At 42.7% G+C, this 12,739-nt stretch overlaps 2 long non-coding RNA genes across 2 annotated transcripts in view; one reads left to right on the top strand and one right to left on the bottom strand.

The window, feature by feature from the left end:
* The window catches only part of LOC104006192 (uncharacterized), a 460,140-nt gene that overhangs the window by 402,966 nt on the left and 44,435 nt on the right, over positions 1 to 12,739 (bottom strand). The window lies entirely within an intron of this gene.
* On the top strand, positions 1,167 to 8,835 carry LOC134809914 (uncharacterized). The gene is made up of 3 exons (XR_010156691.1): positions 1,167 to 1,267; positions 5,708 to 7,033; positions 7,978 to 8,835. It is a non-coding gene; the product is annotated as an uncharacterized LOC134809914 (long non-coding RNA).

Below are 12,739 nucleotides of genomic sequence, written 5' to 3'. Positions count from 1 at the left end.
AGCAAGCACCTTTTAAATAAATACATGTTTTTAATTCGGATTCAAAACACTACCTTGGGCTCACCTGTCCCCTAGTTTTCTGAACAAGGTATGCATTTCCCCGGTGCAGGCAGGAAAGGTCACGTGGTCGCGCCTTCGCAGCAGCAGGCCGCCGCCTATCCCGTCTGGGGAATCAGGTTACCTGGAATGTCGGGCCACTTCTCAGAGTCTGGGTAGAGGCCGGAAGGACTGGGTGCGGGGAGTGGAGGACTGTGGGGAGACTGGGTGGAGAAACCAGAAACCTGGGAGGAGGAAAACAGGTTTCCCTTTCTAGGGCGCCTGTGCTGCAGGCACATGTAGTTGGGGGCTGGAGGGGGGAGGGCGGGGTGAAATACCAGTTACTTCTGTTTGTCTTGAAACAAAGAAAGAAGAGGAGGGAGGTGCATTTTTTGCCTGCAAATATATGTGAAGTGCACACCTGAAGTTGTACTGGGTGAGGACCTAAGTCATTGGCACCCACACCGTAGTGGGACAAATCAGAAGGGTCATTGTATAAGCAGTGGCTACTGAGAATGGCTGTATAATAGGCGTATTATAAAATGCACACCTGGCTCCTGCAACACTGGGGAGTGAAAAACTACTCTCAGAGAGCCATCGAGTGAGCAATAGGATGAAGGTCTTCCGTTGTGTCAGAACAAGGTTGTGCACAATATACAATTCCAGGCATTGTGCAAGTTCTTCACAGAGCCCCACGTATGCACAAGTGCGCCTGCCAACCATTTACCAACCACCAAGTCATCTCAGTATCCCCACGATTTTTTCTTAAGACAAAGGGGGAACAATTTGCACTCTGCCCTACAGAATTTGTGAAAAATCACACGCTAACAGGGAAGTTCCTCCATGGTTTGCTTCTGAGTTTACTGTGGACAGTCTGGACTAAGGCAAGGGAAGAGTTTACCCTTTTGGGAAGGCAGATAACTCTGCAGGGGAAATAGGGGATCTTCAAGATTAATCCTTAACTGGAAATGGAAGAAAAATCAGATAATATCTTTTCTGCCGTCCCCTGATACCTTCAGGAGTTCAAACGTTTTCCAAGCCCGCGGCACTTGGCAATTATAATTACACAGTAAAATACCTAAGGTTAATGAATAACCTCTAAAGGAAGTTACTTCACATAATGACAGCAATTTCTCTGAACTAAATGTTAATAATAAGGCCTGTAATACTATGAGAAGGAAATGGTGGCAATCGGCAAATGGAACTCTGTTGCTTGGTAACAAAACCTGAGGTATGAACATTTTCTTTACCTGACGGGAAAGGGGTGGGTGGAAAGATTACAGTTCCAGCCTGAATAGTCTGAAAGGCAGGCAGCTTTATGAAGCCCATGGCTGTCCTGCAGCACATAAAGTGGAAGCATATGTGGCAGATCATTTTGTTAGCAGAGAGAAGTTGGAGGGGGAATAATTCCCTAAGAATTACTTAGCAGCACAGTAAAGGAAATGGGGTGTAATCTGTAAAGAGACTGAGGGCAACTTAGTTCACATTACCTGGTACAAATCACTGCTCAACAAATAGAACATTTCAGCAAAATCCACCTAAGAGCTAAATCTTCTCCCCTGCCTCTCTGCTTCAGTTTGTTCCAATGGAGACAGACACTTTGATCCTCCTGCTGTTTGCTTTTTTCTGTTTTAGAGCAACTGTGGCATTTGAGAGATGAATTAGAAAAGGAATGCAATTAAGACAACCTAACAGTGCAGTGTTCCTTGTAGAGGAAAACTTTACGCATTTGAACTGCAGGCGCAGATTTAGTTGAGTAATTATTGGCAGGCTGAATTGAAAAAGCCTAGAGACAACTTCTTCCAGCTGGTCATTAATCAACAGGAAATAGCCTACAACAAGGTCATTATTACCTTAAACCATTACAAGAGCATATTCAGTGAGAGGCTAAGATAAAATTGAGGGCTTTAAATCCCTGTTTGTTTTATGGCAGTGGTTTTCAAATCTGCCAGAATATCTACATCACCTCAACAGCTCTTTTTAAAATGCAGATTCTGGGGTCTCACTCTTGGAAAGTGATACAGTAGATCCAGGATAGGTGCCTGGGAATGCGTACTTTAAATTCTCCATGGTGTTCTCATCATCAGCCAGGTGTGGAAACTGTTGCTCTAAATTATGCTAGCAGTAGAGTTTTTTGCTTTGACCAAAGATAGAAAGTGAGAGTGAATACTCTTTTGCACTTGAAATTTAATATATTTTCATTTCTGCTCTAAGAGAAGTTTATCTATACAATTAAGAAAGATAAATATTCTAAGTGCATTATTTTTTCATTTTTAATATTAAAAAAGTGTTAAAACTGAATATAATACCAAAAACAGTTGACTTTCTGACTATACCATCATTTAATTAAAAGCTATTTTCTGTAACTTGAGCATCTTCCTAAGCAGCCAAATAAAATCATCTGCCATAGGAGTCTTAAAAGGCTCACCCTTTGCCCACAAAATGGGCCAAGTTTGTCCCCTAATCTTGGTTATTTTTTCATGGTGTTCCTTATGAAGCATTGGCCAATGCTTTTAGAAGCCCTTGGTAGACTTCTTTCTTCCAATTTTCGCTTCACCACATGCTACCTCTGAGTTCTCTCTCCAATTCTTTGATTTCTTTAAAAATAATCTGCTATTATTTAGCTGTGGGTCTTAATGGACTAGTATTATTTTGGCCAAATAACACAAGTAATAGACAAATAACTAGGTGGGTGGGCAACTTGATTCAAAGGAATGACTCTTGAATAGCAAGATGTTTGGGACAGATTAAAATTCTGGTCCTGAAAATGATAATATCTTATACACAGATGGTGTTCTGAATCTTTAGGATCTCTGCATTCTAAAGATCTTTAGGATGACTATGCACAATGTAGGGAATTACATATTAATAAGGCTTTCTAACTATATTCAAAGAAATTAAAAGCCATCATCACAAGGTCAAGAGATTGAGACCATCCTGGCCAACATGGTGAAACCCTGTATCTACTAAAAAACTACAAAAATTAGCTGGGCGTGGTGGCATGCACCTGTAGTCCCAGCTACTTGGGAGGCTGAGGCAGGAGAATCGCTTGAACACAGGAGGTGGAGTTTGCAGTGAGCCGAGATTGCGCCACTGCACTCCAGCCGGGCAACAGAGCAAGAAAACGTCTCAAAAAAAAAAAAAAAAAGAAAAGAAAGAAGAAGAAATTAAAAGCCATCGACTAAATAAATAAAAGAAACACCATGAAAATAATTAAAAATAAACACTACCAGAATGTGTAGATTGCCTGAGCCACAAGAAATGGGTGCCTCACAAAGGGTAGAACTGATGACAAAAGCTATTCCCATTTTCCCCAAATCCCATACAAGTCCTTAACATGGACATTTAGAAGCCAGAATTAGGTTCACCTTAACCCCAAATCCTAATTTATGAGAAAGTTCTTTAAAAGAGATAAAGTCTCTACCCTTACCGCCAAACTCTGGGACTAGCAGGAACTTCTGAGTACCTCCACTATGGTACTGATAATTCTCTGGACATTTAGAACAACTCTCTTCATCCCCAGTCCTGCCCCAAAAGACATACAACACCTTAAAGATTACTTAGAAATTCTGATTCACCAACCTGCTTGAACTGAGGCTGCCAAACATCGTTGAAAGCTGGGAGAGCTGTTTACCCTCACATCTTGCAGTTCGAATGTGAGCCTTACGGAATGTGATTGGCCAGGCAGAGAAAAGCTACTCTTCCCTGAACACTCCTGGCCACTCCCAACAACCTCCCTTTGCTCTCACAGGACTTTTGTGGGTAATCCCAGTGACACCTTTCATGAGGCATTGTGATAGTGTTGACTTACCTGTCTCCTACATTGGAATATAAACTCTCTAAGGGCAGAAAGTGGATTTTACTCAACTACTTTCCAGGGTTGAGCTCAATACCAAGTATATTAAAGGGTTAGATACCGATGACTAATAAATGCATAAAGATTGTCAAAGAAAACCAGAGCTAAAAAGTAAAATAATAAAAAGAGATTTTATTCAGGACTATTGCAATCTGGAAAAAGTACAGAACTCAGTATAGAACGATGCTCAATTCTTTTTTTTTTTTTTTTTTTTGAGATGGAGTTTCGCTCTTGTTGCCCAGGCTGGAGTGCAATGGAGCGATCCCAGCTCACTACAACCTCCGCCTCCCAGGTTCAAGCAATTCTCCTGCCTCAGCTTCCTGAGTAGCTGGGATTACAGGCATAAGCCACCATGCCCAGCTAATTTTGTATTTTTAGTAGAGATGGGGTTTCTCCATGTTGGTCAGGCAGGTCTTGAACTCCCAGCCTCAGGTGATCCACCCACCTCGGCCTCCCAAAGTGCTGGGATTACAGGCGTGAGCCACTGCACCCGGCCAATGCTCAATTCTAAATACAGCATGAGGAAGTAGGAATTTATAGCCAAGAAGACTGGAGGTTGGAGGATAAAAAAATTACTAAGAGGAATATCAGGGCTAAGGGGAGATTCTGACCAAACTAACCTAACAGCATTTTGCTGAGGCAGGCCGGGGTGATCAGACATCACCTGAAAGACGGTGGAGGATGAAGAACCCATCTAGGCATGGAGGGTGGTCAGACATGGAGGATGGGAGATTCATGCTAAAGTTAGCAGGCTTCATGCTAAAACTGGATTTTATAAGGAAGTGCACAGATGGGCCTAGGAGAAGTTTCAGGAGCCTGACTAAAATTTGATCAAGCAAATAATCTTTGTCAAGATCTATGCTGCTAAGGATTGCTTTCTCTGTGTTAACCATTATCTTCTCATTTCTCTTTTTTTTTCTTTTTTTGAGTGACACGCTAGAGTGCAGTGACATGATCACATGTCACTGCAGCCTCAGCCTCCAAGATTCAAAAGATCCTCCCACCTCAGCCTCCCGAGTAGCTGGGACTACAGGTGTGCACCATATCCAGCTAATTTTTTAATTTTTTGTAGAGACGAGGTCTCACTATGTTGCTCAGGGTGGTCTTGAACTTCTTAACTCAAGTGATCCTCCCACGTTGGCCTCCCAAAGTGCTAAGATTACAGGCATGAGCCACCGTGCCTGCCATCATTTTTTTTTTTTTAAAGAAGACAAAACACTAGTGATGCACTTAGTCACTGATACATTAATAAGAATTGTTACAGCTGGTGATTCTTTTGCAGATCAGAAACTCTGGTGGACTTGAGAATATAGTCAGAAAGGCACACAAAAGTCAGAGTAAATAATAATGGGAAGAGACCTTTTTGCCAATATTTCACCCTGTCCACAGGTTGATTCCAAACAATTCGTTTTTCCCACCCCAGGGGACAGGCGGCTGTATAATGCTTGGTGATTTGGTTGATATGGGTTTGTCCCATAACCCCACCACTAGGATACTGAAGACAAAATATGTACCCTACTTGAGGCCTAAAATGGATAGTGATAATTTCTTGGTAAATTACTTACCTGGTATAAAAATGCACTACTCAAAATAAACTTATGGCAATTCTGACACTAACCTATAATAGATCAGCAAGGAATGTAAGATAGGTATGAAGAAGGTCTGGAGGTTTAATCATGGAATCTGGAGTCAGAGAGACCTTTGTTAAATTTCTGGTTCAGTCATTTTACAACCTGCATTTCCTTGAGCTGGTAACCTAACCATCAGATTTCTCATATGTAAAATAGTAATAGTAACACCCCTACTTTCTCACAGGATTGTTTTGGATTAGCAATAAAACAACTGGCCACTGGCATATAACAACAGTAGGTATGATGCTTTTATCATGTGCTTAATAAATGTTAATGAAATAAAACGGAATGGAATGGAATGTACTAAGACAGCATAGCCCATGGTTTTTCCTCCTAGGATACACAGCCTACTTAGACTCTTCATTATTTCTTTTTTTTTATTTTTTATTTTTTTTTGAGACAGAGTCTCGCTCTGTTGCCCAGGCTGGAGTGCAGTGGCATGATCTCGGCTCACTGCAACCTCTGCCTCCCGGGTTCAAGTAATTCTCCTGTCTCAGCCTCCTGAGTACCTGGGATTACAGGCACGCACCACCACGCCCAGCTAATTTTTGTATTTTTAGTAAAAACGGGTTTTCACCATGTTGGTCAGGCTGGTCTCAAACTCCTGACCTCATGATCCGCCCACCTTGGCCTCCCAAAGTGCTGGGATTACAGGCCTGAGCCACCGTGCCCAGCCAACAATCTTTATTCTTAATGCACAAGAGAGTATTAGGATTTGCTAGAAGTTGAGTCCCCATAACACAAAATGAATGAGAGATTAAATTGTTTTCCAGTTAATTTGATCACTAAACATGGTTAAACTCCATAATTTTTTTATTTTTATTTATTTAATTTAGATGGAGTCTCGCTCTGTCGCCCAGGCTGGAGTGCAGTGGCACGATCTCAGCTCACTGCAACCTCTGCCTCCCAGGTTCACACCATTCTCCTGCCTCAGCCTCCCGAGTAGCTGGAAATACAGGCGCCCGCCACCATGCCCGGCTAATTTTTTGTGTATTTAGTAGAGACGGGGTTTCACCGTGTTAGCCAGGATGGTCTCGATCTCCCGACCTCGTGATCCACCTGCCTCAGCCTCCCAAAGTGCTGGGATTACAGGTGTGAGCCACCGCACCCAGCCAAACCCCATAATTTAAATTATTATACTTCTTGGTTTGACTAAATGTGTATGCTCAAAACTGTAGAACTGCTTCTACTGGTGAGCATCAAGGACATAGTATTATGAAACCTTAATCTTTAAAATCATGGACCTTGAAAAACCTGCCCTTTTTAAATCTTATCAGGGATTACAAGTCAAAATGAAATAGCTTTAAGCTGAGTAGGTTAAAGCAGCATAGCTTTGGTCCAAGAGCCAATCAACATTATTCCCTACTTCTGTTAAGAGATAATAAAAAGTTTTCTCTTTTCTTTTAGAAATAATCAAAACCCTCTGCACTCACTCAGAAATGTCCATAAGTCCTGTTCAAGTAATCTTAAAAGAGACTGTTCCAATATTCGATCTGCCTCGTTCAACAAGGTAAATTTAGCCTTTTCCCCTAGAATTGACAGTCTGTTTATCTGAACAACAAAACCCATAGTATGTGTAGTCCTTAAAGCCTCTTTGAGGAAGAAGCCCTGATCTGAATGTCCACTTTTAGGTAACTTTATGCCATTACCATTGGAGAATTGAGGCTTCTCTCTTTTTTTTTTTTTTTCTTTGAGACACAGTCTCGCTCTCTCGCCCAGGCTGGAGTGCAATGGCGCGATCCCGGCTCACTGCAACCTCCACCTCCCGGGTTCACGCCATTTTTCCGCCTCAGCCTCCATAGTAGCTGAGACTACAGGCGCCCGCCACCATGCCCGGCTAAATTTTTTTGTATTTTAGTAGAGATGGGGTTTCACCGTGTTAGCCAGAATGGTCTGGATCTCCTGACCTCGTGATCCGCCCGCCTCAGCCTCCCAAAGTGCTGAGATTACAGGCATGAGCCACAGCGCCCAGCCGAGGCTTCTCTTTTAAACCCATGTTCCTTAAACATTTTTATTCCTGTAGGGTACTTACCCCTGTCTTATGTCCTCTAAAACGTAGCATATGTGGTTTCTGCTCAGAGTAAATTCTCAACACTGGTGATATCAAAGGATACAAATTGGGTAATCTCCAGGTGCCTGGGCTTTTTGAGTTTGACTTGATGAACACCGATCAGAATGTTAATGATCTGTCCAATGCCTATTTCTGGTTCACCTTCAAATTGACTTCTCAGGGACTAATAGTTCTCTTACTGTGTCCGGAATTGGTGGGTTCTTGGTCTCACTGACTTCAAGACTGAAGCCGCGAACCCTCGCGGTGAGTGTTACAGCTCTTCAGGTGGCGCGTCTGGAGTTTGTTCCTTCTGATGTTCGGATGTGTTCGGAGTTTCTTCCTTCTGGTGGGTTCGTGGTCTCACTGGCTCAGGAGTGAAGCTGCAGACCTTTGCTGTGTTACAGCTCTTCCGGCAGCACGTCTGGAGTTGTTCATTCCTCCCGGTGGGCTTGCAGTCTCGCTGGCTTAAGGAGTGAAGCTGCAGATCTTTGCGGTGAGTGTTAGAGCTCATACAAGCAGTGTGAACCCAAAGAGTGAGCAGCAGCAAGATTTATTGCAAAGAGCAAAAGAACAAAGCCTCCACAGTGTGGAAGGGGACCTGAGCAGGTTGCCACTGCCGACTAGGGCAGCCTGCTTTTATTCTCTTATCTGGCCCCACCCACATCCTGCTGATTGGTAGGGCCCAGTGGCCTGTTTTGACAGGGCGCTGATTGGTGAGTTTACAATCCCTGAACTAGATACAAAGGTTCTCCATGTCCCCATCAGATTAGTTAGATACAGAGTATGGGCACAAAGGTTCTCCAAGGGCCCACCAGAGCAGCTAGATACAGAGTGTCGATTGGTGCACTCACAAACCCTGAGCTAGATACAGGGTGCTGATTGGTGTGTTTACAAACCTTGAGCTAGATACAGAGTGCCAATTGGTGTATTTACAATCCCTGAGCTAGACATAAAGGTTCTCCAAGGTCCCACCAGAGTAGCTAGATACAGAGTGTTGATTGGTGCACTCACAAACCCCGAGCTAGACACAGGGTGCTGACTGGTGTGTTTAAAAACCTTGAGCTAGATACAGAGTGCCGATTGGTGTATTTACAATCCCTGAGCTAGACATAAAGGTTCTCCAAGGCCCCACCAGAGTAGCTAGATACAGAGTGTCGATTGGTGCATTCACAGACCCTGAGCTAGACACAGGGTGCTGATTGGTGTATTTACAATCCCTGAGCTAGATGTAAAGGTTCTCCACGTCTCCACCAGACTCAGGAGCCCAGCTGGCTTCACCCAGTGGATCCCGCACCGGGGCTGCAGGTGGAGCTGCCTGCCAGTCCCGCACCGTGTGCCCACACTCCTCAGCCCTTGGGTGGTCGATGGGACTGGGCACCGTGGAGCAGGGGGTGGTGCTCGTAGAGGAGGCTCGGGCCGCACAGGAGCCCACGGAGGAGGTGGGAGGCTCAGGCATGGCGGGCTGCAGGTCTGGAGCCCTGCTCCGGGGGAAGGCAGCTAAGGCCCCGTGAGAAATCGAGCGCGGCGCCGGTGGGCTGGCACTGCTCGGGGAACCAGTACACCCTCTGCAGCCGCTGGCCAGGGTGCTAAGCCCCTCATTGCCCGGGGCCGGCAGGGCCGGCTGGCTGCTCCAAGTGCGGGGCCCGCCAAGCCCACGCCCACCCGGAACTCCAGCTGGCCCGCAAGCGCCCGCACAGCCCCGGTTCCCGCTCGCGCCTCTCCCTCCACACCTCCCTGCAAGCTGAGGGAGCCGGCTCTGGCCTTGGCCAGCCCAGAAAGGGGCTCCCACAGTGCAGCAGTGGGCAGAAGGGCTCCTCAAGTGCCGCCAAAGTGGGAGCCCAGGCAGAGGAGGCGCGGAGAGTGAGCGAGGGCTGTGAGGACTGCCAGCACAGTCACCTCTCATTACTTCTCATGGCCCCAAAGGGTGAGGGTAGGGGAGATAGGGAAGGAAAACTCTTTGTGCCTGAATTCCAGGCCTACCCCTTGATTCTGATTAAAACCAAATTCCTTCCAGCCACCCAAATCCAAACTCTGGGGCTTTCTGGATTCCACTCCCTTTTTCATCTTCCTGGGCACAGAGCCCCAGGTCTGTCACCATGAGCTGCCTCTGCTCCATAGCTTCCATGTGCAATCTCCAAACCCACCATCGTCTGTCAAGCTTCAAGTCCCCTACCAGCTCTGCTCCCCATACAACTTCCTACTGTAACCTACTCTAAAACCTTATCTAAAGTTTTAGTCTTACTTTTTTTCTGACTTTTGGCTATCACCTCTTGTAAACTCAACATCTCTCCCAAGTACCATTCTTAGCATAAATTTCCAAAACCAATCACATTTCATTACTCTCTGAGGATGGGGTAAAGCTCTATCTCCTCATGATTTTGAAGCAAAGCCAATATCCTGCCTTGTCAAATTATCAATGGGATTTTCACTTCTTTTCACTTATCACCCCTGTGTGTATGTGAAATAAACTATTTCTCCTGTTAACTTGTCCTTTGTAAGTATAATTCACAGGCTCCAATCACTGACCCTAACTAAGAAGGTAGAGGAAAAGTTTTTTTTCCTTCTTCTATGCATAGCTTACAGTGTGCTGCATACAGTACATGCTAAATAATTTTTGAGGAGATAAAATCATTTCATTTAGTCAATCTTGATCTCAGTTATGTCCAGACTAAGTGGAAATCCAAAAACATTTACTTAATTTTAGCAGGTGAATGGTCAAATTAGATAATACAGACACTGCAAATGAATTCAGTTTCGGTATTTTGCTGCTGTATCTGGGATATTACCTGAAACTACCAACCCCAAAGAAGTGGTTGGATGCAGGAGCTTATGTATTATCTTAACAAAGAGTGGTGAGGTGTGGAGAAGAGACTAGACAAATGAATGGTGTTGGGCCTCTGAGGTGGGGATAAGTTGTGGAAGGTAATTATAAACTATATGGTAAATAAGGTTTATTTTGCAGTTTGAAGTCCTCTTAGGTAATAAAAGGCATCTCCAGATGAGGGGAGATTTACAAATTGTCTATATAAATACAAATTTCATTTACAAATGTAAATTTCCTTTACAAAAGGAAAATTTCTGCCCTGATTTTAGCCAAAAAGGTGAGGAAGCAGAGAATTATTTTTGAATGGCTACTGCTTAAAGAGTTGCCTGCGTGAGTTTTGGTGGCAAGAAGCAGAAGTCAGAGCCTGTGGTTCCTGTTGCTCTTTGGCGGTATGAAAGAGAGAAGAAGGCGTGCTTCATTACATGAAGCTTTGCTCCTAAGGTACAACTCTTGTAGACCTCCCGGACTCACCCAATTTCCTCATAGGCTTTTGCATTATCTTAAAAGATGTTTCCCTTAGTAATATGGAGGAGACAAAATCAATAATGTGCAATACATTTAATCAACACGAAAACCTGATTCTATCAGGAGAACAGATTAAAGGAGTCTTGCTTAGACTCCAGGGTAATTGACAGTTTTTCTGCCTTATATGTGGAATGATTATAACAAGTTGTAATTCAGATAATGAACTTCTTAATGCAGAAAGTTCTTCATTCAGGAAATAGAAGTTGGTGAAATTGAAACAAATTTATTAAGTAAATAAAGGGAAAAGCACAAAATACTTAGTGGCTAGAGTATTATCAATTGTAAAGAAGATTTGGAATAGAACAGTTAGGGAGCTATAATTCTTCAGTTTTTATACTGTTCTACCACTCTAGTATGTTGCTATAATTCTCTGAATTAATTTTTTTAAAAATACAACAGCTGTCTGGAGAAACCAATTTGATCTCACTTTTATTTTATTTTTTAAATGCATTTGATTGTGTATATTTGAGGTTTACAACATAATGTTATGGGATACATATAGTAGTAAAATGGTTACTATAGTGAAGCAGACTAACATATCTATCATCTCACATAGTTACTTTTTTGTGACAAGAACAGCTAAAATCTACTTATTTAATAAAAATCTCCAATACAGTATAATTTTACTAACTTTATTACTCGTGTTGTACATTGGCTCTCTAAACTGCTTTGTGCTGCTATTTTGATCGCTTGACCTACATCGCCCCCATTTCCTTTCCCTCCCACCCTGCCCCACATCCCCACCCCCATCCCACCCATGGTAACCACTGTTTTGTTCTCTGTATCTGTGTATTTGAGCTCTTTTTAAATATGTATATATTCTACATAAAGGTGAGATTATATAATATTTTTCTTTCTGTGTCTGGTTTCTTTCACTTAGCATAATGTCCTCCAGGTCATATTGTGGTAAATGGCAGAATCTCCTTTTTAAGGTTGAATAATATTCATATATATATATACCATGTTTTCATTATCTATCCACTGATGAACATTTAGGTTGTTTCCATATCTTAGCTATTGTGAATAATGCTGCAATGAATGTGAGAGAGCAGATATCTTTACAAGGTAGTGACTTCATCTTCTTTGGGTGTATACCCAGAAGAGGGATTGCTGGGCCATATAATAATTCTATTTTTAATATCTTCAGGAACTTCCACACTGTTTTGCATAAGGGCTGTACCAGTCTACATTCCCACTAATAGTGTACTAGGGTTCCCATTTCTCTACCTCCTTGCCAACATTTGTTATGTCTTGTCTTTTTTATAATAACCATCCTTACAGGTGTGAGGTTGATATCACATAGCAGTTTTAATTTGCATTTCCCTGATGATTAGTAATGTTGAACATGTTTTCATATTCCTCTTGGCCATTTTTATGTCTCTTTAGAGAAATGTCTGTTCAGGTCCTTTGCTTATGTTTTAATTGGGTTGTTTTTCTGCTATTGAGTTATAAGAGTGCTTTACAAATTTCTGATATTAACCCCTTATCAGATATGTGGTTTGCAATTGTTTTCCTAGTCCATAGATTGCCTTTTCATTTTATCAATTGTTTCCTTTGCTGTGCAAAAGATTTTTGGTTTGATGTAGTACCATTTATTTATTTTTGTTATTGTTGCCTGAGCTTTTGGTGTGATATCCAAAAATTCATTGCCAATACCAATGTTCAGGAGTTTTTCCCCTGTGTTTTCTTTCAGGAGTTTAATGGTTTCAGGTCTTACATTTAGGTCTTTTATTCAGTTTGAATTTATTTTCATGTATGGTGTAAGATAAGGGTCCAATTTCATACTTTTGATGTAAAAAATCCAGTTTTACCAGCAC

Source organism: Pan troglodytes, chromosome 3 (genome assembly GCF_028858775.2).
Source record: "Pan troglodytes isolate AG18354 chromosome 3, NHGRI_mPanTro3-v2.0_pri, whole genome shotgun sequence".
NCBI lineage: Eukaryota > Metazoa > Chordata > Mammalia > Primates > Hominidae > Pan > Pan troglodytes.
Note: the sequence above shows the minus strand (reverse complement) of the source record. Positions and strands in the feature narration are given on the sequence as shown.